This window comes from Talpa occidentalis, unplaced genomic scaffold (genome assembly GCF_014898055.3).
Source record: "Talpa occidentalis isolate TD23 unplaced genomic scaffold, MPIMG_talOcc4v2.1 talOcc4.8, whole genome shotgun sequence".
Classification (NCBI taxonomy): Eukaryota; Metazoa; Chordata; class Mammalia; order Eulipotyphla; family Talpidae; genus Talpa; species Talpa occidentalis.
The window spans coordinates 3,375,969-3,399,258 of NW_023605194.1; the positions used below are offsets into that span (position 1 = coordinate 3,375,969).

The window sequence follows — 23,290 nt, forward strand, 5'->3', positions numbered from 1 at the left end:
CACTGGATGAGACACCCCGCAGATTCCTTCTTCCAGGTCATAAAAGGGGGAGCAGTGATCACTTCTCCATTCAAAAAAGGGGAGCTTGGGGAGTGATAATTTCTTCTATCAGGGAAGGGTGAGGGACTCCGGCAAGTTCCTCACCCTGCAGGGCCCCCATTGCTCTTAAAATGTACTGCCTTCCTTAAGTAAGGGGTAGACCTGGGGTGGGGTAAGGGTGGGGGTTCACCGGGCCTCGTTAGCGTGTAGTTCCCGCACTCAGGGAACAGGAGGCCTGGTCTGGGCACTCTGAAAAAAGCCTTCCTGGCCCTTTTGGGGAGATGACCCCACACCTACCTCCCTAATAGCTCCCCCACCTCCACACAGGAGCTGTCAAATGACCTCCTGGGCTTTTCTTCAAGTTGTTCCACTCTGTTCGCTGGTGCCTCTCCCCAGAGAATGCTTTGCTTTTCCCCATCTGGCTTATTCTTCAGGCCTCATCTCAAGTATCACTCCTACTACATCTCCTTAGGGTTCCTTTGTTGTCGGCAGCTTTGGCCTGCACTCGTCACGTTACCAAAATATTAGCTACTTGTATCTGCCCCCCTGCCCACGATGAGCGCCTGCAGAGCTAGGTCGCATCCCGATCTCACCCACATCAGGCACAGCGATGTAGGTACAATGACTATGGCCAACAGGCTTTTCAAATAATCAAAATCTTCAAGACACAAAACTTTGGCTCCAAAATAATTTTTTAATCTGCAAAATTGAAACTAAAAACGACCAATGAAGTATCTCCAAAGTATTGTGGTGCCCATGCCATTAATTATTAGTTAGTATCCACCGTTTATTGCATTATGAAACAGTTGGTAGATTAGACTGCTTGCAAAAACCCAGCATGCACGATGATATCAAAGAAATCCCTGTCAATCATAGATACTTTTGGTTACTCGTAGTGCACAGCATTTTACAAAGCAAAATTAGAAAGCCTTTCAGAAAATTTTGCAGTTTTATCAGGCAGATGAGACTAGGGACCTTGGAATCCTAAACAGCCTTGGCTGCTAAAAGGGGGGCATTTGGGGATCGTTTAGGTTGGGCCATGTGCTCTTTGGTTTGCACAAAACCCCTCCTTGACCTCACACCTACCCAACCTCCTCTAGCTGCTGGACCTTGGAAGGAGCTGAGTTTCTGACTCCTGGTCCTGGGCTCTTAGACCTGGAAGAAAGACTTGAGATTATCTGAGCAATCCTATTCCTCTAGGTGAAACCAAGGCAGTTCAGAAAGGAGAAGAGACTGAACAGCACACAAAGCTAGTTAAGGACAAAGACAGGACCAGCACCCAGGTGTAGCTCCCAGGTAGCCTTCTAAACAATTGCGAACACAGCCAGCAGAACTTTTATTTGCTTCAGAATCACCTGAGAAACTTTGGAAGGCAGCTATGCTCACCACTATACCACCAACGCCACAGATTCACCTGAGAAACTAAGTGAGCAGATCCTCTTGCCCAGGTTCCAAATCAGTATCTGTGGGGTAAGATACCCAGGAATCTACATCTCTAGTGAGAGTGCTGATGTCTAATCACTTTGATCTGTAGACCTTAATAGTGAGCTCCCAAAATAGTCCCCTTGGGTGCTGGAAGAACTGTAATTTCTATTTTGTTTAATCGGAAAAATCAGGGCAAAATTAAGCTTTACTAATAACATACAGATGGACACATATGCTCTGCGTGGTCCTGGTGGCTGATACAGTGATCAGGTAATACCGGGTTAGGCAGCTGAATCAAACAGTCCCCAAACACCAGTGAGTAACAATGAGGTTGCCAGGGGAAAATACAAGACACTCAGTTTCAACTTGAATCTTATATAAACAATAGGAAAGTTTTTTAGAGTAAAACTATCCCAAATATTTAGTAGAATATTTTAGTTGCGGTATTTAATCTGTCCCTTGCACTTTTGGGACACAATTTTAATTGCCCACGTCATGTTCACTCCAGGACCCACGCAGACGAAGAAGCCTCCATCTGGAGCTCTGCCGTGGGAGTGACGGAGCAATAAGGAGATCAATGAGCCATAAACTAGTTCTCAAGCTTTGGTCTGAAGTGAAAACATCAGCGCCACACACTTTTGGGGGCCAAGAAGAGACACAAGCCAAGCTTGGCATCAGTGTGGCAGGGAAAACTGATGCACCCTGTCTGGGGCAACCAGGTGCAAGGGTGCAAGGCGGGGGTCATATGGAGCTGGGGATGGGGGCAGGAGGCTGTCAGCAACCAGACCTCCCAGCCCCAGCGAATCTTACATGCTTCTCCTCTGGGCTCTCTCTGGTATTCCCTCTTCACGCGTCTTGTGGTCTGGTCTGGGCACTCCTATTGTCACACCACGTGTCCTCCTCTGCTGCCACTGCTGCCACTTGTATCCCAAACTCTACACACCGGTGCACACACTCACGCATGCGCACACACCCATGGTCAGGCCTCCACCATCAGGCGCGCGTGCCCACTCCCAAGCACCTTCTGCAGCAGCATGATCAAGGCCACAGAGGATGGCCAGAGACTAGAGGCATAAAAAGCCTGATTAATTTATTTACCCCACACTCCCCAGCAGGGGTGCCAGGCATGGTGGACCTAGCCAGGACACATATTATACAGCTTATATAGTCTTCCAGGGCATGGGGAGGTGGGGGGTGGGGGGAGCCATCCACTGGGTTAAATTTGGTGACAAGTCAAGGCTTTTAGGATGATCTTATCAGAGTTTTGTAATAATGTGAGTGGTGACCTTGGAAATTCAGGTACCCCACAGATCACACATCAGCTGTGACAAAGTACCTTAAAAAAGCTGTCAAGCATCAGAAATGGGGTACTCCATTTTCTTTTCCAAGAAGCTCCCCACATTTCCTCACCTTTTCTGTATGATGAGCAGCTGACATTTGGAGGCTGTTTAAGACAGTTTCATGAAAATAAACAGATTTAACGTGCTCCTTCAAGATAACGGCGATGGTTTTACAGTGGATGAGAGAGTCATCGGTTTTCAAAAGAATCCTCCCGTGGAGAGAGCATTTTTGGAAGTAGATGTCTGGAGATCTTTCCAATGTTGAGTGATTCTGTTGCTAAAAATGACATATATTGCTTATTTAAAAAAACCTCATTTCTACACACTTTGCTTAGAAACGGAAATTTTGAGCCTCTTGGAAATCTTCCAAGTGAAGAATTTTTGTTTTGAATATACTGAAGAATTTCAGGAGGATGGAGGTGCAGAGCTGGCTTACCTGTGGGGAGCAGCAGTGCGAGCCCTGGAAAGGGGATGTGGGTGTCACACAGAGACCTGCTCCTCAGCCCTGTCAGAGTTTTTGAAAAATCCACTCATGCTATAACTGACGTTAAATGCTTAAATTACTTTCAGCCACCCCCTCCCCACCCCCCTCAACTCGCCCCCTGCCCTCCCCCTCCAACATTCTCTGAGACTTGCTTTTCAAGGCACCCAGAGCCTGGAGGGTTTTTTTTTTTTTTTTTTTTTTTTTTTGTGGGACCCTCGCTGGTGCCCAGGGATTGAACTCGCGCTGCAGAGGCTGCGGGCAGCCTCGCAACTCAGTGCTCAACCACTGCGCCACCAGGGGAGGCCCAGAGCCTGGAGGTTTATTGATTAACCTTGAGCTAAGTCCCAGGCTGGCTGGAGCCTGCAGAGAAATGCAGATGAGGGACCACTTGGGGCTTACCAACAGATACCCCAAATTTTAGTTACCTGGGGGGAAAGCCTTTTCCCTGCATACCTGGACCCCCAGTAACTAGTCAATGAACTTCTTTGCCTTTAGCCTATTTCTTAGCCATTAACATGTGACTCCTTTGTTCTCAACCCTGGTTCCTTTCTAAACCTAAATAACCTCATTACCTCTTGTCTCCTTGCCAACTGATTTGCAATAAAGTTTCTTATCTCAAACTCTAGAGTCAAGGCATGTAGGGGATGAGCACATCAGGTGGCAGAGCCCATTACTAGGTAAGGACACACTTGTTGGTTTCTTTAATGCCTCCACTTGATTTCCTCAGTTTGGTTGATTTCCTCAGTTTGTCAGTTGCCAGTGGATTGTTCTACCAGTCTGCCTGCAGGACTCTAATCCGGTCTGTCACCACACTCTCACGCTCTCCTCTCTTTTATGCATCCTGCTTTTAATTTTGTTCTGTGACACAAGCCTACTGACCTTCTTCCTATACAAGTAAAACTATTGCTCGTAAAACAGCTCGCTAAATAAATCTGCATTAGTCCTTGAGATCATTGAATTGGTTGACCAGAAAGACCAATCCCCACAAAAAATGGAAAGGAAACTAGGTGATGTGGGGGGCACCGTGGATGACACATGGATGCAACTAAAATGAGCAGTTTGACTTGGGAAACCCTGAGGTCATGTAATTCTTCCAAGTTAGTTTACTTATCTGTTGAGATATTAAAGTGATGACAACCATTAAAATCAAGTTTTAAAGTAAACTGTGCTTTAAACCTTCAAATTATTAGATCAGAAAGTTTTCAAGCAAGATTCTCAAAAATAAAACTATTTGACCACTTAAAAAATATTGGTGTGTAGAAGAGAATCTGCAGCCTTGGGAAGAACAACAACAACAATAAAACAAACAAACAAACAAACAAAAAACCTAGCAGCAAAGACTTTTAATTCAACCACAAAGCACAGCAAAGTAATGTTGGCTAGTGAATACCCTGAGGTTTTGACCATGATTGTTCCAAGTCTCCCTGCTATCACTGTTGGGAGAAACAACAATGAAATAGTTTGACCACACATATTCAGTCACAAAAAACACATCCTCTAAAATAAAGATTTTGACATCTAGTCCTTGAGCTTCTCACTGGTAGATTGCATCTGACCACAGAGACACCCCCCCCCCAAACAGAAACAATGTACTCCTCTTAACACAGAGGTGTTAGGAGATTATCTAGTATCTTTCTGAAACACATACTTTGTTACACCAATTTTCCCCCCATTATCCTCAGCCCACATTTTACAACACTGATAAATTGTCACTTACACTGGGATGAGGGCTCAGAGGACCAGAGCCCTCTGCCTACCCTGCTTCCCCAGGCTGGACCTCACCCTGGGCTGAAAATAAAGCAGCTTTGTTCACCTTGTCTTATCACAGTGGTGACTGTTATCTTCCAGTGATGAAAGCAGAGCTAGTTTGTAGTCAACAAATTAAAACATTTCAAATATTGCTTTTGATTCAAAACTTTTCTACTTTTGGTTTTCATGTGAATGTATTACTATTAGTATATCATTTATAAATAAATAAATAAATAGATAAATAAATAAATGGGCCTATATGGGGCTTCATGTTCAGAAAATTTTTCAGCGAGTTGTGGTATGCGAGAGAAGAAAGCTTACAGATTGTTGCTTTAGAAAGACTGTTGTGGACACACCATGGTACCAGAAACCACAGGGCAGCTACTCTTTAAATCGAGAGCTGTGATGCTTTCCTTTACGCTTTCATTTGGCAAAAGCAGAAAAATTTTAAAGTACTAAACCCTGCAGATGTTGATGGGCTATTTGCCAGTGCAATCGCAAGATAGTCTCGGTTTTAACCACGTGATTCCTTATTTAATTATTAGCTGATAATTCTTTAATTTCTGTCCTGAAGATTAACAACATTTAAGACAGTATTTGAAACTCTTTGGAAGCCATTTGGATTGAATTTGAAGGAATGCCTTTTCTAGAGGCTCAATGAACTAGAATTCTTTTGCAAGCTGTTAGCGCCGACTTCCTGAATACAAGGCTGTCTCTGCTGGGTGTTATCCTGACAGCAGAAACCTCAGTGTTTTTGTGAGTTTTAGCCTCCAAAGTTGATGATTACCCTAGGTGAATCCTAGGCACACCATCACTATCTGCATTTCAGCACATTGCTGGAGCCCAAGCAGCCGTCCTTGCTGTGTGCACCCCATGACTATGGGTAGAAGGAAAGGATCCCAAATGAAACTTCAGGTCAATCCCAGGTGCTGCTTGGGGGTCAGTCCCCTCTGCCTCTCCAGGTACGGGCTTCAGCCTAGGCAGACCCTAATGAATCATTTAGCTTACAAGCATTTGCTAGGAAGCTTCCAGAGTGAGAACAAAAGGAAAGCATCACTTCATGAAAAAGCATCACTGAACCTTTCACTAAACATTTCTCTAAACATTTCATCTTCCTCATGGGCACCCAAGAGCCATGTCACACTTTCCCCACATCATGCAGTCACAGGCCCCCAGAGAGAGAACCTGGAGCAAGGGGAGGTCGGGCAGTCTGGTAACTACTGGGTGAATCGTGGTGTTATTCACATATGACAATTTTTTACATATTTATTTACATTTTTTCCTCTCTAGGAAATGGCGCCAGAATCCACAGATGCCATTACCCATCTGCACACTTTTGTTACTTCCCAGAAGGCAAGAATATTGTATTTTTAAAATGTCTGGACCTTGGTTCTTTCTTATCACAGACAGCTAGAGAAGCTCTGATGGTTCATGTTTACCCGAAGTGGAGTTCTAGGCACAGCCTCCTTTCTGGACAGCTTGGAGATTCTGGGACAAAAGGCATTTTATAAGCACAAAATGGGAAAAGATCATTTATATTCACTTGCTGCTGTGGCATTTCTCTCTGGAATCTTCCTCTTGTCCGTCAACCTTGCACAAAAGGACTGGCCTCATCTACATTACAAATATTCCTTTAATGGAATGGAAGTAGGAAAGAGACAGCACAAGGGTGGGAGGAGAAATTTAAGCTCCCCCATTGGAGGGTCTCAGCCTTGTTTATCCATAAAACTGGTTGGACATATTTGGTGTGGGTATTAGGGATTGTTTCAGAAAGATCCTGGTATGAAGTAATACAGTGCTTTGTGTTTGGGATGCAACCAGGATTTATTATCTGATGGTAGTTACCTGTGGGAGAATCACAGTTATTGGGCAGACCCTCTGAGGGGACATTTAGAAGGAAGGCATTCTGGGCGGTGGGTAGCTTGTACTGGCCTCCACTGCCACGGGAAGCTTCCAGAGCGGGGTCATTTCCACCAAGATGGCTCCTGTGACCCCTGCAGATCCTTTCTCTTGGGAGCTCTGCATGGTATGAGTTAAGAAACATCAGAGACTTTCTGGCCCAGGTAGATACCCATGTGTCTTATCGCATACATGGGTGAGGGTTACCACCCAATTAGTTGAAGTAGAGCCCAGCTCTGAGGATCTCCCATTTCCACGTGGAAATGTTCTAGAAGACAAGGCATGAGTATGGAGGGGGAGGGCATATGCACGTCTGGGGGTGTGTAGATGCAGAGGAGAGGTGCTTGGAGGGCTGGGGTGCTGCAGAGGGAAGGATGGTATCCAAGGAGCAATAGCACATCTCAACCACACATGCCATTCGTCCAAGTCCCAACACTAACTTCCCTGGGACTCGTGCGAGTCTGCAAATCAGCTCGGCTTCTTCTCCTTCGCTGCTCTCTTCAAATCTTTTCATCAAAAACATGCCTAAGTAGAGCAGCACCCGTCACCACCACGAACAATTACCCCCCACACACACATGTCCTGTCTACTTCTACCTACCCTCCCCTTTCTTAGATGATTATTAAAATTAGCTCATCCTTAATCTCATTTTTAGTTTAATCTTCCCTGCTGCATCTTTATGGCTATTTTCATCTGTCCTGTCAATCACTATCTTATGTCAGTCTGTTGGGCTGGCTAAAAAAAGATACATTTCTCAAAAGCCCTAAGTGGTTTAGACAAAAATGCTGGAGTTGGCCAATGTTTGCTTAGTTCAGTTTCATTCAACAGGAGCCTCCCTGGTGCTGGGCTCCGCGCAGGGTTATGGAGATCAGCAGGGTCTGTGGCCTCCGGGGCCCATGATCAAGACAGAGCAAGAGCAGCAGCAAGCACTCAGCAGTAAAAGGCAGATTGTGGTTGCAGAAAGTGCCATGTATGTTGGGGATACCAGGATGTGCGAAGCACCCTGGGGTGGGCAGGATGAGGGTAGGAGGTAGTCCAAAAAGACTGTGGAGCCTGAGGCGGTTTGGAGCAGGAACTTGGAGGACTGCGGCAGCAGGGAAAACCACTTGCCGAAGTGTGGCGGGAGGAGTCATGGGGGGCACTGGAGAGTGACCTCGCCGTTGTTGGCTCAGATACATGGTACAAGGGGCTTGGCGGGAGGTGTGTGGGGGTGAGGTAGAGAAGGAGCACACGCATTGGGCCTCTCAAGGTAACCTCTGAATTCTTTCTAGGTTGGTAACTAGATAATTCTTATTTTCCAGTGAAGATTTCTAAAAGCACGGCTATTAGGGCCTCCCCGGTGGCGCAGCGGTTGAGCGCTGGGTTGAGAAGCTGCCCGCAGCCTCTGCAGTGCTGGTTCTACTGCAGCGCCGGTTCGATCCCCAGCTGCTCCCCGGCCACTGTAGGAGGGTCCCACATGGCGCGCAGACCTCTCCTGCCGCCCGCTGCTCCCCTCAGCAGTGTACTTCGGTCCTTCTGCCTGCTCTGCTCCCCGCTCTGGCTCTGGTGAATTCTCTCACCCTCCCCCGCGTCTGACATACCCAGTGCTTGTATTAAAAAAAAAAAAAAAAAGCACTGCTATTAAAAAAAATCTCCAGGCCAAAATGAGGTTTAATGATGAAATTGCTCTTAGACCCTAGAACACAAAATAAAACATATCTAACTTTCTCTTTGATGCCTGTATTCACAGAAACAGTTTATCTGCAGATGACACAGTTTGAGCAAACAGGAGTGACTAACCTGGAGCTGGGCCCCAAGGCTGGCTGAAGCCAGGAGGCTGCAGACAGAAACGAGAGGTCTGTTCAGCGACAAGGGCCACCAACAGAAAATCAAGACTCCAGTGATCTGAAAAAACAAAGCAAACCACTTCATGCTTCTCCATGTATGAACTGCCCTACAACTAGACAGTGAGCTTCAACCAAGTCCATATTTCTTCCCCCATAGCCTACTCCTTAGTCAATAACAAACCTATACAACTTCATTTCCTTTCTCAGTTGGAGAGGCAGATTTGAGTTTACCTCATGCCTCCTTGCCAGGTGAATCACAATAATCCTTCTTTCTTTTCTCAAAACCTGCTGTCATTGGTAGTGAGTTCTCTGCACATTGGGTATCAAGTCCACTATTCAGTAAAAAAAACCACAATTAGGAAACCAAAGGAAATCAAGGTGGGTTTAATAAGGCAGCAGGGGTAATAAAAGAAAACTCAGGTAGCTGTCTAAAATAAAACAGGCCCTGGGTCCACTGGTCAAGTTAAACTTGAAAAAAAATCTATAATGAAACTTATTTGTGATTCTGTGTTTATAAAAAGCAAGTTAACCGATAGTCCTTTTCTACCGAGTTCTGAAGTAAGTGAATTTTGCCTCTGCCAGTGAAATAAATATACGGGCAGAAAATTCCTAGCATTGCTTCTTTGTGAGTGATAACAGAGTGTTTAGTGAGCTTGGTATTTGTCAATGAAACAGGAAGTAACTTGATTTTTTAAACGAGTAAGGTTTTCATTACAAATGTAAGCATATTTATGTTAAAAAATTCAAACTCTAACAAAATGCAAAGCAAGCAAGAATATGCATTGTTCCACCATCCTGCAAGCATGATTTTTCATATCTCAGTGTCATATAATGATTTTGGAACATGTTTTCAACATTGAATGACTTCAATAGTTGAAGCCTGCTTAACTGTTCACTCATCATGCTTATCAATGGATATTGGCATTCATATTTATAATATTGCTGTTGACTGCAGAGTCAGTTCTGCTTTGAATTCACATTTCAGAAAGGATACAGAGGATCATCTCACTATTACATGAAGAGATAAAGTTTATTCTCGCATATGCAATAAACCAGCCATATGCCCGTATTTTTGTTTTGTTTTGTTTTGTTGCAGGACCTGGTGAGGCGCACAAACGGAGGCCGGCACAGCATATGTCCAAATATCTAACGCCATACATCAAGCTAGGCAGATATTAAACATGTTCTTCCTCCTTCCTTGTTTAATATACCTTCACTGTCATCATCCCCTGCCCCAAACCATTATATTTTATCCTCCAACCTTAACAGATGCCCCTTAGTCACCCCTTGGGCATTGGGGTACATACATTAGGTGCTTTGGGGGACAGGATTTGGCCTGTTTGTGGGCCCCAGAAGCAGTCCTGGAGCTGTTATCTTGGAGCTCTTGGAGCTCCAGGTGGGCCTGTCACCTGTGGGAGAGTTGGGGACAGAGGAGGGCTCCATCAGGTATCCTTTTGGCTCTGGTCTAAGAAAGGCAATTCATGCTTCTATAAGCAGGGAGTTCTGGGTGCTGGGAATGCAAAAGTAAGTAAAAACAGCCTAGTGGGGACATGCAGGAACTTTCAAATAAGCACCCCCAACATGAAAACTCACAACTATGAGTTGACCCAGTCAGGAAAGTTAAGGAGGAAACTACCCAAAAAAAAAAAAAGGAGAGAAGAGAATTCCAGGCTGAGGGCGAAGCAAATATGGCAGCAAGAACAGGGCCTGGGAAGCAGGAAAAGAAGGTGGTGATGTTGGGCAGAAGCCCAGGAGCTTGAAGTGTGATGTGGGGCTGGAGAGGCAGATGGGTACTGCGTGGGCATGGCCTTCATGGTCTTGTTAAAACACTTCTCTGAATGTCCAGTGAAAGGCTCTGGGCACGGGGCCACATGATCAGGGTAACGCGGCTTGTGCAGTGGCCCAGCTAGATGTGCTGGCCCTCTGGACACTGGGTAATGGAGGAGCTGGACAGAGATCGATGGGAGGTTTAGAAAGGAAAATAGCCAGGACTTTGGGATGATGAGTTCGGGAAGCAGATATCAGGGACACCAGTAGAGGAACAGGACGGACAAGCTGAGAACACTAAAGGGGTGGTTGGAGGGTTGAGTAGGTCATGCACTGGGTTTGGGATTTAGGAACTTGGGGTGCTTTTGAGACCTCTAGGAGGGCACCCAGAAGGCAGGAGAATACAGGTTCTCCCCATTACCTGAAAGTAGAACATTCCTGTTTAGAATGATTTGGTCATTTTGGGGGGTAGATGAGAACCTTAAGAATGAAATCTTACCAGCAATGAACTAAAATGGAAAAGAAACACCTCCCAGCACCCCTGCACATGACATTTGTCACTGTAGACAGCTTGTCATACACAAATCACCTGCAACCACGGAGAGGATTATGGATGACCTGGTCACCCTCACTTGGGGTCTTTTTGTGCGTGTGAGTTTAAATTAGATTCTTGTTATTTGCACACCCTTTGGTGGTGTGTGTTTATAAATATATCTTGCCAGCATATTTTATGCTTCAGTTAATTTAGTTGACATCTAATTTAGTTGACATATAAAAATAAAATCAATTTTCAGACAAAATACCCATAAAATAAGTGAAATGCTATAATAGGTTTCAAGAAATTAAAATGTAATATATTTAGGTCTCTATTCTAAAGCAATTTCATCCAGAATAGTAGATATTGTAGATGTAATTTTTTCAGAATCTGTCAATTACACAATAATAAATGTTGCTACTATATATTCAGAAATGCCTTGCTTGGAGTAGTTTGTCATGAAAAACGGAAGTTTTTGTTGGGGTTTCCTTTAAAATGTTAAAGAATCTAAACATGAATACTTCGTGGATGTTCAATTGCAATTATATCACAGCAATGATTATTACTTTGGCTATAAACACTATCAAATTTTCATTGGCTGAGTTCTTTTTTAATTAATGTTGAGTTATGTCCTCTTTACTATCCTGTTTGCTTATGTTTCCTGTCATTTTCCAGTTGTCTGCTTGAATCCTGTTTTTCAATAGTGAGTTAGCAACTGATAATGTGTATTGATTTCAGTTTCGCTTCTAATTTACATTTTTATCTCTTTGGTTGATGTTTCTGGCCTTAATCATTTTATTTTTATAAGCAGTTGTACAATTTGTTCATTTAGTTAGATGATTAAATTTGGCTTCTAGAGAGAGTTTGTTTTAGAAAATGCTCCCTGAAGTAAATTAGCATTTGACATTTCCAACATGTCAAAGGGGCTGACCTCTTAAAGATAATTGGAAATGTAACTCTAAATTCCTTAAAGCAGTTTCAGAATTTTGAAACCTCTGGCCATACAAAGCGGTATGTTCCAGTAGGTGGTGCAAATCAACTCCATTTCAAATGGAAATGTAATTGAAAATCGTGATGTAACTATTTGCACCATAAAAACAATATTTCAACATGTTTTCTCAACTGCAAAATTATTTTCTTCTGTTTCTAAAGGGAGCTTGATATATGTGCTCATTTTCCTTATGTTTTACTCCACAGGTGCATCATGGAGATGATTGTTTGAAAAGTAAGAGGGAAAAGTGGGGGGGGGGGATCTACAAAGAACTGGGGAGACCTGTTGAAAAAATTATGAGTACCAAGGAAAGCCATTTGTTTCTGCACTCCAGTTCTACAATAAAACATGCAATTGCTGTCAGCATCCATGTTACTTGAATAGTTTTTGTGCCAATGAGATGAGCTGAGTGCAGTGCTTTGTCTTTTATAAAAGTTGGGTATATATCACTGGAAGGAACCAGATATTTGCGGACATAAATAGGAATACAGAGATATTAACTGCAGCATATGTTTAAAGTTAAATTTTAGGGCCTCCCCAGTGGTACAACAGGTTAAGTCTTAGCACTATGAAGCTATTGGCAGCCACTGCAGCACAAGTTCGATCCCCGGCCAGGGAGCTACCCACATGGCATAGCAGACCTCTCCTGTCTCCCCGCTGCTCCCCTCAGCAGTGTATTTCAGTAGATCTGTCTATTTTGTTCCCCACTCTGCCTCTGGTGAATCCTCTCACCCCCCGCACCTCTAGCCTATACCCTAGTTCTTGTATGCATAAATAAATAAATCTTTCAAAAAATTAAATTAAATTTTACTTTCATCACAGAAACACGTCCACCATGCAGCCTAGAACAGCATTTCCTTCCTTTTTATGGCTGAGTAATATTCCACGTTGTGTATACACCATGTTATTTATCCATTCACCTGCCTGCCGACGCTTGGGTTGCTTCCAGCACTGGCTGTTTTGAACATCGCTGCCCAGATGTAGATGCACTAATATCTGCCTGACCCTCATCCTTCACTTGTCTGGGCAACTGCTTTTTCACTTATCAGGCTTTTTTTAACATTATATTTTGATTTCTATACATGGTATATCAGACAGGTGGACACTTAATTATAACCACGCCCTTCTTTTCTCCATACATACTCTTCCCCACTAGCCCTCCCCCCCAATAGTTTTGGCTACATTAAAAAGCTATTTTCTTTACTGTAATGTGACAAATATTGCTAAGGGCTGAACCAGATGTGTGCTGTCTCTTTTCTGGAATATTCATCACTTTTTTTTGGGGGGGGGGGTAATGTGTGTCGGGTTTTGTCTGCTTCCACCCCTGTGGCTCAGATCTTCCAGGAAGACAGAGGACAAAGGAGCCCTGGCAGTGGTGCACTGGGCTCAGACTGGGCAGGGCTGAGAGGATGGAGATGAAATGGGTGGGGCATGGAGACCCTGCACACCCCTCCCTGAGGCCACTGTCATCACTCTCCACCAGTGACCACAGCCCATGCCCAGCTGGGAGCTGCCTTGCTCCCAGTGCAGCCTGATGTCAGCGTGTGTGTGCAACCCACTGCGCAACCCACTGTGCACCCCAGATTTGGCCAGGAGCTTCGCAAACACCCACACTCAGAATGAGCGTGGAAACTTCTCCCAAGGCCACATGGAAATGACTTTTGGATTACCCACCATTTGGCTAGATTATCTGCACCATTGCTTCTGTCCATTACTGAGCAGAGCCAGGAGGGGTCCAGACTGTCCTTGCCGCTCCCGGATGACCTTGTGGAGAGCTGATTACAATCTGAAAGAGGAAAAAGAAGATGTTTGACTGTCATTCCCTTCCTCACTCTGCTTCAGCAAAGCTTGATCCTTGGCCTGTGACTGGAGCCGGAGTGGAGAGGCTGTCATGGCTGAGGAGCTTTCCTGGAAGACCTGCATGCAGACAGAAGCAGGACTTGCTATTAGTGAAGCTGTAGAGAACCCACATTTGTCTTTACCTCTTCCATGCTCGTCCTTTGTTGTCGAAAATCCCCTCTGCACGGCACCGCTCCCCTACATCCCACCCAAATGCCACCCACTGCACCCCTTCTTTTTGCCCCCCAATAGTCATAAGAAAGGCAGATGCCATTACAGCTGCAGGGAACCTCAGTCTGAGCAGAGAAGAGACTGAGGAGCAGAATCCAAGGTCGGGGCTGTCAAAGTCCTGGAGAAACTACCCCTGGGAGTGAGGTGTCCTCTTGGTGGGCTCCCCAGGTGGGCTGAGAGAGCCTGCACCTCTGCCTCCTTCACACTCCCAGCCTGGCTGTGTGAGCAGAGCTCCAGGGCCTTGGAACCAGGCCCCAGCTGGGGTCCTGCCCATCTCTGATTTATTAGTGCCCCCACCCCCACCAAGTCTGAGTTCCCAGGGGCATCCTGGTAAAATATGTGTCCTCTGGGATCGTGTAATATGCAAAAAATGAGCCAGCATAGACTCCAAATGATGAGTCAGGCACTTTTTTGTGCATTTTGTTTATGTCAACGGCTTCAGTCCTTACAAGCCTCCCCCACAACCCCACTACCTGTAATCACACACGTAGTAAGTGGCAGTGTTGGGGGATATTGCTAGGATCGGGGAGGTGGAAACCCTAAAGGCAAGCTGCAAATGCCTTCCATATCCCCAGTCATCCTGCCCCCAAGACCCCCCCAAAATAGTCCTTCAAATTAAGATCTGGACTAGGACTGAGTCCTGGCCTTGATCACTTGGCTTTCGGGACCTGCCTTAACCCCTTTGAGGTTAAGGTTAAATCTCCTGGATTTCTTCCCAACGAGGGCCCCCCTGCCTGAGACCTTCTCTCTGGAGGCCAACTCCAGGGAGCGTTTTGTCACTTGGAACTATCCCAATCCCTAAACAACATACCGGTCCCCGGGAGTGGTCATGGGGATTTTCCTGGAAGTGAGTTGTGGTGGTCAGCAAGGCCGATTGTTTAGACCTCAGGCTGGCCACTCTTTGTGGTCTCGTCACATGCCAGCACCAACTGGCCAGAGGAGAGGCTCGCTGGACACCCCGGCCAGCCAGGCGCGGGTCACAGCTGCTCCGGCCAATGGGACATGGGAGCTAATTTGCATCAAGGGCCCTAATTGGCTGCTGGGGCGACGCCGGGACTATTTTAAGGCTGTGTTCCCAGGCCCAGCTTGGCAGGCTTGCTGGAGACATCTGGCGACAACCATCAGAATCTTCCTTTTTTCAAGAAGGCTCACGATCGATTCATCTACGGACTCAGAAGGAAAAGCTCATTTAGGAGAGCCAACATGTTTCAAAGAAAAGTATATTTTCATTAACTAGCCTCAAAGCAGTAATTACATGTTCCGAGAACACAGTAAAAATTTATTTCTAAATATTTGGCAGGGAAAGGTTGGAGGCGGCGGGTGCGTGCGCACGCGTGCAGACGTGTGTGTGTGTGTGTGTGTGTGTGTGCGCGGGCACGGATGTGCGTCCAACATGTTGCATGTGTTTTAAATAAACCCAGTAGCTTCCCCTCTAAAGGAAGCAGGAAATACAATTGTAGACTTTGAAATTTAATTTTTAGCAACAGGATGTGTTTCTAAATACTGCTAATCTATCAAAAGGAAAACGTGTCGTTCAAGGCTTTAAAACTGTTGTCAAAGTAATTGTGAAGCAATGAGATGCCTTTCAGTTTTCCCTTTCTGAAGGATGGTGGTGTCTGAACGCTGAAAACCAAATTTCAACCGAGGATCAAAAGCAACAGTGTTGTCTTTGCTGAGCTGCCGGCGAACGGCGATGCTCCCCGATCCGATTCACAGTTTATAATCACAGTTATCACAGAACCATTAAAAGCCTATTAACTTGAAATCCCACAATTCCTTGAGGGCAAGGGCAAAGAGAGAGCAAAATAACTTTGAATGTAAATGTAACACAACGTTTGAAAGGAGCGAATCTCTTTTAATTATGCCAGCGAGGGAAGATGTCTTATGGCTGCATCCTCCCGGCAGATGGCTGGAGAAGGAACACGGCGCGGCCTGAGGACGCGCGGGATGTTAGGAAAATGATTTCTCTGCAGAGAGACTGCTGAACTGGCTGCCTGCTCCCGACCCCCTTCTGCGAGGAGGAAGCGCAGATGACTTGTTCAAATGTGTCCACTCCAGTGAGGCTGGCTGGATCGAATCAGCCTGCAGAGAATCCTCAGCCTCATTCGGTGGAAGCAAAAGCCCAACAAACATTCAAACCATGGTCATGTGAGAAATTTGACTTCATGTTTTTCCACCCTTCAGTGCCTGCGCTGACATTTCCCCTAACAATGATGTTATAGGCTGAGCAGAAAGGCGTGTGGTCAATAAGCCGTCCTGAGACTTCGAGTTCTTTCTTATCTCACACAGAACACACACAACACTGGCGGGGAGCTGTGTGCATACCAATGCGAGTGCTTCCCCCTCTCCGAGGCCCCCTCCAGGAGCTGTTCACCTCCCCCTTGGGGCTACGGCCATCAGCAGCCTCCCTGGCAGGCCCCACAGGCCCCCTCAGGCCCCGCAGGCTGGACTCAGCCCTGGCCTCGCCTTGGAGAGGGGTATTGGAGTCTCCTAAGCAGGGAGAACTCTCTCTCTCTCTCTCTGCCATGCCCTTGCGCCGACTCGGGAATGACTAATTCCAATCAATCCAGCCTCACCTTCAATGAGTTCTTCCTGCATGAATGACCCACATTCACTGCCCAGCTTGATCTCACTCCCGCAATGGATAAAGCAAATGGCTCGGTCCAGAGGGCGCAGGTTATTGCCCGACTGCCTAGTTAGGCGTGCAGCCGAGGTGGTCACTCTCCCGCAGTCGGAGCAACTGGACCGTGGCCGGCCAGAACCGCGGGTTCGGTTTACTTGCGTCTGCCCGGGCCATAGTTGAATCAATGGGGCAGCAATCTAAATTACACACCAGGACTGCCACACTGCCGCGTGTTTATGTGACTGTGCAAAGAAACAGCGTGTTTCAGGGCCTCCAGGGAAAGTGTCATCCACCTCCTTACTTCTGTACCGGGCCCTGGGCATGCTGAGGGGCGGCTTGGTGCTGCGCTCAGGAGGGAAAACCTTCTAGGTAAACATGATGTACCCTTGGAGCCTCCTGCTTTGGCTTCTGAATATTTAAATCCAGCAGGGCCCGGTCATCTTTACCCGTATTTAGGCTGCAGTGTTCACGGTGCCCTGAGTCCACTGTCCTTTCACAGGAAGGCCCTGACATGGCCCAGTTGGTCTTGTGTGTCTCTTGATTCTCTGCAAGGTGCTTTGCAAACTTTTATGTGCCACAGATACGATGATGATCTGTTTCTGGTTCTGCTTATTTTGAAAGACTAGCAGGGCGGGCTTGGAGAGTGGAACAATGGGGCAAATAAACCTTTATCCACTACTTTTCCAATAAATCTCTACTGACTTGTGATTTTAGCTATGTCTTCTTTCTTCCTCGGGCCCAAAAATTCCACCCAAAGAGACTGATTTGAGCTTTGCCTCCACTCTCTTGCCCTAAACTGGTTCTTTTCTCCAAGGCTGGTGGTGTGGGTTTTGGCTTTGGTGCCATGGGTAGGTCAAGGCCTGCATTTGGTGACATACTGATGAGTCCCCTGTGAATTTAGTCAAAAGACAGATTCTGAGTTAGTAGGTCTGGGCGGGGCCAGGGCATCTGCATTTCTGCACTCCCCCAGTAACCCCCTAGGCAGCTGGTTGGAGGGCCATATCTGGAGCACTAAGTTCTGCTCCTCACCTGACAGCGGCTCAAATATCGAAGAAAGTAGGAAAAAAGACAGGTGATGCTTTGGTTGCAGCCAGGTTGGAAGCCAGAGTGCTTGAGTGTCTGTGTGTGTGTGTGGGGGGGGGGGCATGGTCATGAGGAATAAGCCAGTGCTCTCCCCAGCAAAAGGACGCATCCAGTTCCCTGTGTGATCAGGACGGCAGGGTCTTGGCTACTGAGCTCATGAGCAGGGACCTGCGTAGAAGGCGCTATTGCAAGACTTAGTGTTCAGCGTGTTCCCTTCCTGCCATGTCAAGACACCCCCTCTGGGCAGAAATGTCCTGGAATGTAAAGACAGAGCAAGAGCTGGAAAGCACAAGTCGGTGGCCACCCCCGCTGTGAGCTGGGCTGATGACTCTTGGGCCCCGTGGAGGTGGAGAGCGAGGGCCCTAGGGCCAGGGCTCAGCTAAGTCTGTCTGGAATGACTTTGTCTTTTTATCATCTTTGTAACTAGGCACTTTTATTAACTCCCAATATCCTGCCAAGCTGATGAAATCTCCATTATGTTTAAGAGTTCAAAACAGGAGACAGGCCTAGGGACCCCCCTCCTGGCCTGCTCTCCCTATGTGGGGCAGGGGTGAACTCCCTGGCAAGATACCATTCATTTCTGGAAACTAGGTATTCGCTTTGCTGTCATGCTTATGATTCTGGAGACCAGCATTTCTCATTTTTCCACTCTCGTTTAGAACCACTCTTGTCGTCTCTGAGGCCTTGTGCTCTGTTTTTGGAGGACTGGCCCACCCTAACCACCAGAGGATGCAGCAGCTGTCTTTCCAGTGTGTGAGAGCAGCAGTGGGTGCCCTGTGCATCTGGCAAGCAAGAAGCCCACACTGGAGAAGCAGGGGGACCCAACATGTGGAGAAGTGAAATCCCACTGAACAGTTCTACTCTCTTATCCAGAATTTGGGTCAGAATAAGCTGCACGGGCCTGCTGCATCTTGAGGGGGGAGGCAGGTCTTACTGCATCTCGGGGGGTGGTCTTACAAAAAGCCAAGCTCTCAACTGGCTCTTTAGTTGTTGACCAGCTGGCCAAGGTCACAGAGGGGGTGGCCACCGACTTGTGCTTTCCAGCTCTTGCTCTGTCTTTACATTCCAGGACATTTCTGCCCAGAGGGGGTGTCTCGACATGGCGGAGGGCAAGTGCCTGCCCACAACCCCGGGCTGCCTGGAGACTCTGAGAGGCCGCCTCTCTCTCCCCCCCAACCAGTGCTGTCTCCAGGCCGAACACAGCCTGGTCTCCTTTCTCTTTCTTCAGTGACTCAAGCTCCGCCCATACCACAGACTCTGGCAGATAGGCTCTCCATCTCTCTGGCATGCACCCCCCCCCCTTCCTGGCACTCCTTGTGGTTAGTTTTACTTCATTTATTTATCAACTCCTTTGGGGTTCACTCCGGTCTCGATGCCATATGCCCTCAGAGCCACTGTCTCTCTTGTGATGATGACCAGTGGTTCCCGCAGTAATGCTGGTCTCCCCCAAGAGCGTGACACCACGGGGGCAGAGCAAGTGTCACCGTGTCCCTCCCTCTGTCCAGTATGGTCGGTTAACCAAACACTTGTGCCATTTGATTTGCAATGACCTGAAAAGTTGGTCTCAATTCATGTTGCAGCAAGGTTAGCGAAGACTCAGTCATTGTAACGACAGTGTCTCGAGTAGTTTGAACTTGGGGTTTCATGCACATTGGCAGAGTCAAGGGTTTTGTAAATGTTATGGTGAATTTCTACCTTTTCATTGAATAGCTTTCAAGTAGGTCAATTTCTTGTCTATCAGTCTTGTCTTGATCCAGGAATTGTTCTCTTGAGCAGAAGGGAGAGATGCAGTTAGTTTTCCAGTTAGTTTGCAACAGAGGGTAAAACAAAAAAAATCTGCCTCATGTTACAGATGCCCGAGTACTTTTCAAGATGATGAGCAAATGCATGACACACTCATTCCAATTTCCATCAATGCCATAGGACTCATGGATCACAATAAAAAGTGCACTTCAGTAGCCCCCATTCAGCTGCTATTTGCAGAAAGAATCCAGATAGTTTACCTTGCAGGACGAAAAGAAAATGTGTCTTCTGACGCAGATGCCTGTGAATTTCCCAGATGCTCAACCTTTTACGTGCAGGTGGGTTGGCTTCCCCAGATACAAGTAAAATTGTCTAGGATTTGTGGATATGAACTTGAAGACGAAACTCTCACTTGGTGGAATGATGAATGAAAGCACACCCTCATGCGAGTGTCTGCACTCTGGCGGGGCGTCTCGACTGGGTGTGTGCGGACCTCCCCACACTGTGCCCACCGCTCCACCTGTCTCTCCCATGGAAGACAGCAGGTTGTTAATTAAAACAAGGAATGGCAGACTGCACTGGCCCCATAGAAGAGGCAGCCCTCCCTGCTTTTCATAAAATCCTTCACACTTGGGCATGAAAGTTCTTAAAAGTCAAAGCACACGACAGCTGTCACGTCAAAAAATACATTGGGTGAATTAACTTCAAATGGTACGGACAGTTCTCGGTAAATAATTTTGGTTCATCAATGATTTGGGGTCCAGGTCACCAGATGTATTGAGGAATTGATGATTTACTATTAATGAAGAACTGATTTTGGTCGACAAGTCAGTGCAGTTTAAAACTGTAGATGGCCGGTAAATACTTGTTGAGTGCATGGATAAAGGTGGCCATGAGCTCCTGGGGCCCTCACAGACGCTCCCAGCTGTCTCTTTGCACACTGCATTCCCAGCAGGCCCAGCACGAGCAAAGGCCCGAGGCAGGACGAGCTGGGTCCCCCGGGGTTCCAGTCCTCATGACTTGAGACCCCCGAGAGCTACAGGACTTGTTTTCAGAAAGGTGGGTTGCAAAGTTCAGGCCGGTAATCGGAGCCTCTGAAAACACAAACACCAACAACACAGCCTTACCTCCATCTGCGACTGCGAAATCCTAGCCGAAGACAAACTGGATTCCATTTTTCCTGGCTGGGGTTTCTCCATTCAGGTTTGATTTTCTTGGACGAACCTGTTAGAATTGTAAACAGAAGTTGAAAAGGGGAAAATCGGAGCACCCCTTAACCAGTGGTCCTATCCCTTGTTTCACCCGGCATGAGACTTACGACAGAGGAGATGCAAAATGTATTTAAAAATGAGATTCTGTCCCGAAGGATTTTCTGCTCCATTGGTGGAGACAAGGTGAATGCCCGTGAAACGCTGCGCAGGAAGTGGCCCTCTTTCCAGGTTTTTAAATTCTCAGTATTTGCTTTCATCCTCTTAGTGCTCTATTTTGGGTCTCAGGTGTAGGGAGTGGGGCTCTGCATGGTGACCTAGCGCCCACCCCACCCCCATTTCACTTAGGCAGTGTCGTCCAGATTTGTGTCCACTGGTCGGGTGTGAGTAGCTCATCATGCTGGTCCCCTGACCCCTGGCCCAGCACAGCTCCCTGGAGAGAGGGCGTGTGCAGAACTAGGCATTTAATCAAGCCCTGTTTCATGCGGATTAAAGAAAGGGCATTGGAAGCAACCCTCCTGTCAGGCCACTCACGTGACACGCCAGGAAGTGAGCAGAACGAGCCCTGCTTGAGGCTGGCGCTGGCAAAATGGAGGTAAGTCGAGGGAATAACGTGTGGCAAGGCGAGTGGGAATCACAAAGACAAATGCTGGACACTTGCACAGCAGGTGATTTCATCAAGTAAAATACAAAAACTAGTGGACTTTATAAATGCTGTGCGGCTGCGCGGTTAAGCGGGAGGAGAGAAAGGGACAGGAGGCTGTGAGGAATGGTGGTGGGGAAAAATTAAAATAAGAAATAAAATGCCCAGAAAAAATTAACAACGCCTGCCTCCGCCCAGCCTGAGTCCCAGTGGGAACCTGGAGATTCACTTGAAGAAAGAAGAACATTTAGTGAAAGCGTCACGGAGCAACGGGCTTGCGCAGCGGGGCCGTTACCATGACACCAGGCTTTGCGAGAAGAAAGCAACTTTATTGCAAATCAATTAGCAATAAATCAATTCCCTCCCTGATTAAGACAGGGAATGAGGTGATATAGGTTTTGAGGACCAGGGTTGAGAACAAAGGAGTTGAATTTATTGGCCAAGGAGCAGGTTGGGGCAAAGAGATACGAACCTGGCGGAAGCTCATCGGCCAGGAATGGGCAGTTCACACTCGGAGACGTCTCAGACTTTTTTCAGAGAACTGGAGTTAGGGTTTCCGTGGGTGGCTGCTCACCTCTGGGGGCCCCTCCTCTGCCTTTGTGCCTTCTGACCCCAGCCGGCCTAGGACTCCGCTCAAGGGCAGTGGCTTCTGCGGATGCTCAGGCTGTGTCTTGGCTGACAGGCCTCCGGGCTCTGCCGTGCTGGGAAAACCAAACTGAGAAAAAGCTCAGACAAGTTGTGTTTTTTAGTTTTGTGCTCTAGGGTCTGTCGGCAATTGAACCTTTGAGCGTGGTTATAAATGGACTCCTCTCAGAGGTGTGGGCAGGTTGTGGGAGCTGAGCAGGGGTCAGGAGAGCAGGACGCCTCCTTCACCCTCGGCCAAAGGGGCAGGGAGAGGAAGCCGTTCACAGTAGGAGCTGCAGCTGTGGGGCCGGGGCCCTGCCCCGGCGGGTGGGCGTGTTGCTAGGTACGAACACGGCTCCTTCCTAAGTGAGGCCTGGGAGGGAGAGGCCTGGGAGACAACAACATGGGCCGTGGGGTCCCGGGGCCCACTGTGTGCGTCTCTCGTTAACTCCATGTTCAGTGATGTTAGTAGCTTGAAACCCACCACGTGGAAGCATTTACACCATGGAAATTGGCGGACATCACTGTACGTCCCCCGGGAGGCGAACCACAGACCTGGGGTTGATGTTTCATAGGCTTCAGGGCTTGTGTCCAGGCAGCCCGGGGCCCACAGGCTCTGGAGGTTCCTCCAACGATGCAGTGTGTTAATGACAGAAACCTTTCCAAGGGTAGCTGACTAGTCAACTAGCAGACTAACTAGTTTTAGCTAGTTCTAACTAGTCAACAAACTAGTTGACTAGCTGACTCATCACCTAGCCTGCTCACTAGTTAACTATCTGACTAACCACTTGACTAACTAGTCAACTAGTTATTTAGCTGATTAACTAGTTGAATAGCTAGCTAGTTAGTTGGCTAGCTAACTAGTTACCCAACTGCCTATTTGACTAGCTAACTAACCAGTTGACTAGCGGACTAACTAGTCGACTAACTAGTTAACTAATCAAATAACTCGCGTGGCAGTGTCCCCCATGGACAAGGCCTCCCCCAGCTCAGATTCAGGTTACTTCTCTGAAAACCAAGAGGTTGGGACAGATGGTTACCATGGGGACACTCCACTCAGCTATCTGCAGCGCCAGGGCTTGGCGGAACACAAAGCTTGCCACGATCCAACATCGCCTCGTCCTCACCGGTCTGACCTGCTCATGGACTTGCTCAGTGGGACCAGGTGCTCTCTGCCTCCCATCTTGGGGGTCAGACAGGCAGCAGCAGGGACCCTCAGAAGGCTTGGAAGGCCCGCGCTC

General features: G+C 47.2%; 1 long non-coding RNA gene across 12 annotated transcripts; it reads right to left on the bottom strand.

Annotated features, from left to right (window-relative positions):
• Positions 1-2,455: 2,455 nt before the first annotated feature.
• LOC119234036 (uncharacterized) lies at positions 2,456-23,285 on the bottom strand. Of its 12 annotated transcripts, none has more exons than XR_005122528.2 (7): positions 21,898-22,422; positions 20,702-20,798; positions 13,730-13,841; positions 10,070-10,171; positions 8,994-9,094; positions 8,716-8,820; positions 2,456-3,081 (listed from the first exon to the last, which is right to left on the bottom strand). It is a non-coding gene; the product is annotated as an uncharacterized LOC119234036 (long non-coding RNA). The 12 variants fall into 12 exon arrangements; XR_008550071.1 differs by lacking the exons at positions 8,994-9,094; positions 10,070-10,171 and adding exons at positions 22,534-22,675; positions 23,090-23,285 and having other exon boundaries at positions 2,459-3,081; positions 21,898-22,140; XR_005122529.2 differs by lacking the exon at positions 10,070-10,171 and having other exon boundaries at positions 2,457-3,081.
• Between the last annotated feature and the right edge of the window lie 5 nt (positions 23,286-23,290).